We start from the raw sequence: 5,253 nt of genomic DNA, 5'->3' as shown, positions 1-5,253 counted from the left end.
CAGCTGGGAAGAAACAACCGGAAACACGTAAGTACAGTCAGATCAATTAGTTTGCAGGATGTGGGTCTAAATCCTGGCATTGCCACATATTAGCTATATAATGTTGGACAAGCCAGGTCCCCTCTCTGAATTTCAATGTGTTTGTCTGTAAATTACAGGGTAATCATTCCCATGTTGCCATGTTATTTTGCAGTTCCAAGGAGTTGTGCGTTGGGGGCACATTATAGCTATTCAACAAATGTAACCATTGGTATTGCCATTATTGTTCTATTAGCATCACTAGCTATATTATTACATGGTCTTAACCAAAGACAAGTTTTAATCAAGGAAAGAATTTTCCTCTAACACCCTTTTCGGGGAGTGGCTGAACTCACGCCTCTATAATCACGGGTTAGATGAAGCTAATTTTTCTTGACACAGTTGGAAAAGTCAGGCATCCCTGTGAAAGCAAGGGGAGCCAGCTCTGCTAAACCCTAGCAGCAGAGAGAGTTGGCGTGTATAAATACCATCTCCTTCCAGGGAGCCCTCAGAGAGCTCCCAGGCCTGAATACATTTTGCAAAGCAGAGTTCTCCATGGAATCTTCTGGGAACAATGTATCCAGGGGTGAACAGTAGTCAAAGGGAAACTCAACGACACTGTCTGCTGAGAGGCTGTAAAGACATGGATGGGGACCTGTGCGCAGGCCTTTTTGTTTGATGCCTCTGTGTCTGCTGTGTTCCAGTTTCATGGGACGAGAGGGAATAGCTCCCGACAAAGCAGACATAACATGACTAGGAAACATCAAAACCCTCTCCTGAGGTGCCCCAGAGGACCCAGAAAACGTTATAGGCTTATGTTCCTCATATAAAAGCTCATTTAACTGCCTCTGCAATTAATTAGCTCCATTCTTACCAAATTGCAGTCGCCAAACCCGCTCATCAGGCCCTCCCCTCCCTGGTCTTGTTAAGGTACCCAGAGGAAACTGCCTTGACGATGAACATGGCCCTCATTGTTAGTTTCAGGGTCCACATGAGTTTGTTTGTTTGTTTGTTTGTTTTTAAGGAATACGGATGAGGGTGTCAACTTGAGAAAAAGCCAGGCTGGAGCTCTCGGATTGGCTGCTGCTTCTGCAGATGGTGCATTCAAAGGCAGTTTAGTTACATCATAGTTAAGTTCCCAAAATGGAAGTTTTCCCATTTACCAAGAGGTAGGGAGGCCCAGGTTAGTTTAGGGAGCGTTCCCATGGGTAATTACCACTTGGGAGGATTTAAGAGGACCTGAGCTTCTGTCCATTCTTCTCTCACCCCTAACTCTCAACACCCTTGCAAAAAAGATTTTTTAAAAAGTTTACTTAATCAATATGATAGTAAGGAGGCTTTGGGTTTCTATTCCTTTGGCTTAAGACATCACATTTAGGCATTAAGGAATCAAGGAGAAATAGACAGCTCTGTGCTCTGTCCCCTTCTCCGCTCATCAAGTTCTTTGCTCACAACCCTCACGGTCTCCCCACCTGTGGATCTGGTTTTTTCCCTTGCTTGATGTCTGTCCAGTGTGCTCTGGGGAACAGCCCTGAGGAGTGGTCTTCCCTCTCCTCCCAGCTGCTTACCAGGTCTCGGGCCATGATCCCCATCTATCAGGTTTCCAGGAGTTTGTTTCAGCTCCAGGTCTTGATAAATTGTTGGGGTTTCTCAAACTAGTCTCCTTATTTCCAGATGCACGTCTTTAGGGTGGCTACCAAAGGGATATTTCCCACAGACATCACCTTTGCTCCCATCCTAATTGCTGACATGCATTGAGCACTTATTATGCGCCAGGCACTCTCTAGCCCTTGCTTTACACAGAGGTCACATGACCCCTCTAAGGTCCCATGGCAAGTAGATAGTGAGGCTGTCATGTAAAGCCACACTCTCTGACTCCAGAGCCCTCACCCCCCCAATTTACTTTTCCCACATTTTCCACTTCACTCTCTTACTCAAGTGGGCCCCATCACCTCCAGGATAAAGGGGTATTTCCCCCTTTGGCAGTTGATGCCTGCCCTGAGCAGATGCAGTCTGCGTGGCCTATGACAAGGGCCTGTCTCATGCCCTTTCTTGGTTTCCTTGTTCTGGACACACTTATGCCCCAATATTCTAGTCATTTCCTTTGAAACAACATTTTCTGAACCTCCCCGAAGTTGTTCACAACACCCTCTCTCTTTTGATAACACTTTTAACCTCAACTCCCATCCCACCTTAGATTTGTTAAGAGCTGTTTATTAAACAGGCTACATTACGAAAATTCTAATGGAGATATTTTAGTTCTTGTTTTCTTTTAAGACTTTAATGTTTTAAGAGCAGTTTTAGGTTTAAAACAGAAGTGAGAGGGAGGCACAGAGATTTCCCGTACACCTCCTGCCTCCACACCTGTATAGCCTTCCCATGACTCACATCATTTGCCAGATGGTACATTTTTACCAAGGCTGAAGCTACATTGACGTATCATAATCACCCAAAGCTCACAGTTCATGTTAGAATTCACTCTTAGTTTTGTACATTCTATGGGTTTGGACCAATGTGTGATGACATATATACATCATTACAATATCATACGTAGTATTTTTACTGCTCTAAAAATCCTCTGTTCTCTCTCTCTCTCTCCCTCTCTCTGCCCCCAGCAAACAATGATCTTTTTATTGTCTCCATAGTTTTGTCTTTTCAGAATGTCATGTAGTTGGAATCATACAGTATGTAACCTTTTCAGATTGGCTTCTTTCTTCGGTAATATGTATTTAAGTTTCCTCCACGTCTTTTCGTAGCTAGATATAGCTCATTTCTTCTCAGTGCTGAATAATATTCCATTTTCTGGATATAACACAGTTTATCCATTCACCTACTGAAGGATATCTTGGTTGCTTTCAAGTTTTGGCAATTATGAACAAAGTTACTATAAACATTCTTGTGCAGGTTTTAGTGTGGACATAAGTTTTCAGCTCTTTTGGGGAAAAACCAAGGGACACCATTGCTGAATTTTATGGTATGAGTATATTTAGCTTTGTAAGAAACTGTTAAACTGTCTTCCAAAGAGGCTGTACCATTTTGTATCCCCCGCTGCAATGAGTGAGAGTTCCTGTTGCTCCACACTTGTGCCAGCATTTGTGTTGTCATTGTTCTGGATTTTGATCATACTAATAGGCATGTCTGGATATGTCTATGTGGTTTTAACTTGAATTTCCCTGGTGACATACAATGTGTAGCATCTTTTCATATGCTTACTTTCCACTTATATACCTTCTTTCGTGAGATGTCTGTTAAGGTCTTTGGCCCATTTTCTAATCATTTTTTTTACTATTGAGTTTTAAGCATTCTTTGTATATTTTGGAGAGCAATCATTTATCAGATGTGTCTTTTACAAATGTCTTCTCCTATTCTGTGATTTTCTAATCCTCTTGATGTTATATTTTACAGAGTAGGAGCTTTTCATTTTATTGAAGTATAGCTTGTTAATTATTTCTTTCATGGATTGTATATTTGGTGTTGGATCTAAAAAGGTGTCACCTTACACAGGTCATTTAGGGTTTCTCCTATGTTGTCTTCTAGGAGTTTTATAGTTTTGTATTTTACATTTAGGTGTATGCTTCATTTTAAGTTAATTTTTGTGAAAGATATAAGGTCTGTGTTTAGATTCATTTCTTTGCATGTGAATGTCCAGTTATTCCAGCACCATTTGGCAAATTTTAGTTGACTTTGTCCGTAAGTCATGTTCCAGAAACCTTTGTCAAAATCAGTTGGCTATATTTATGTGCATCTATTTCTGGGCTCTCTGTTATATTCCATTGATCTATTTGTCTATTCCTTCACCAATACCACATTGTCTGGATTACTGCAGCTTTATAGTAAGTCTTGAATTTGGGAAGTGTTAGAAGCTCCAATTTTGTTCTGCTTCAATATTGTGTTGGGTATTCTGAGTCTTTTGCTTCTCCATATAAAATTTAGAATCAGTTTGTAATTACCCATAAGGTAACTTGCTGGGATTTCAATTGGGATTGTATTGAATCTATAGATAAAATTGGGAAGAAGTGCCATCTTGGCAATAGTGAATCTTCCTTTCCATGATCATGGAATGTCCCTCCATTTATCCAGTTCTTTGATGTCATTCATCAGGATTGTGTAGTTTTCTTCACATATATTTTGTACATATTTTGTTAGATTTATATCCAAGTATTTCATTTTTTAGGCGCTAATGTAAATGGTACTGTGTTTTTAATTTGAAATCCTATTTGCTCATTGTTAGCATAAGGAAGCAATTGACTTTTGCATATTAACCTTGTATCTGCAATATTCTAGCTTATTCATTCCAAGGTTTTTTTAAGTTGAGTTTTCATTGTTTCCCAAAGAAATATATATATATTGAATTAAAAAAAGAAAAATATTGTTAAAATACGATAATAGTCAGCAGTTCCTTTCTCTACATGAATATACTCCTCAGAGGCAATTACTTTCATCTTTTAAAGTGGTTTCTTCTCGAGGATGGAAGATGCCTTAGAGGACTGGGGTGGGGAGGGTGGGGGGGACTCGAGGTGGGGGGAGTCAAGGAAGGGAGGGAATACGGGGATATGTGTATAAAAACAGATGATTGAACCTGGTGTACCCCCCAAAAAAAATGCACACAATACGTTAGCACTACGATACTACATGTAATTTATAAATAAATAAACATATATTAAAAAAATAAAAAAATAAAAATAAAGTGGTTTCTTCTAATTATGAAAGCACATTTTCTAAAACATGTTTATCTAGCTATCTCTTGATTTACTAATTTTACCCATTTCTATCAGCTTCTTATTATTATATGTCAGGATACTAGCTCTTACATTTCCCCCTCTCCTCATCATCCTAAAATAGTTCTGTCCCAATTTTTGGTTAAATACACTTTCAGTGTTTATATTATTGTGACTATAGTATATACTGTATACTGTTGAGCCAAATTTTAAGTATAATTACATTACCACTTCTGTTTTTCCTAGAGTTATTACTTGCCTCACTTTTTTTTACCCCTTAATTTTCTTTGAATCTCAGATTAGATTTTTCCACATCATCCAATAGCTTATGTTTCCACATTGTCAACGTGTCTGTTGGACTACAGTTTTGCATATTACCTCTAGAGAAACCTCTGCAAGCTTTGGGTTCTGCTCTCAAGGATGCTGTGGATCCATCATTGTCATCATCCAGAGTATCCCCTTCACTACCGCTCTTTTGCTGGGTCAGCTGTTTCATGGGTCTTATATCTTAGTCTTT

The sequence above is a fragment of the Hippopotamus amphibius genome, chromosome 1 (genome assembly GCF_030028045.1).
Source record: "Hippopotamus amphibius kiboko isolate mHipAmp2 chromosome 1, mHipAmp2.hap2, whole genome shotgun sequence".
Lineage (NCBI taxonomy): Eukaryota > Metazoa > Chordata > Mammalia > Artiodactyla > Hippopotamidae > Hippopotamus > Hippopotamus amphibius.
This window is presented reverse-complemented; position numbering follows the sequence as displayed.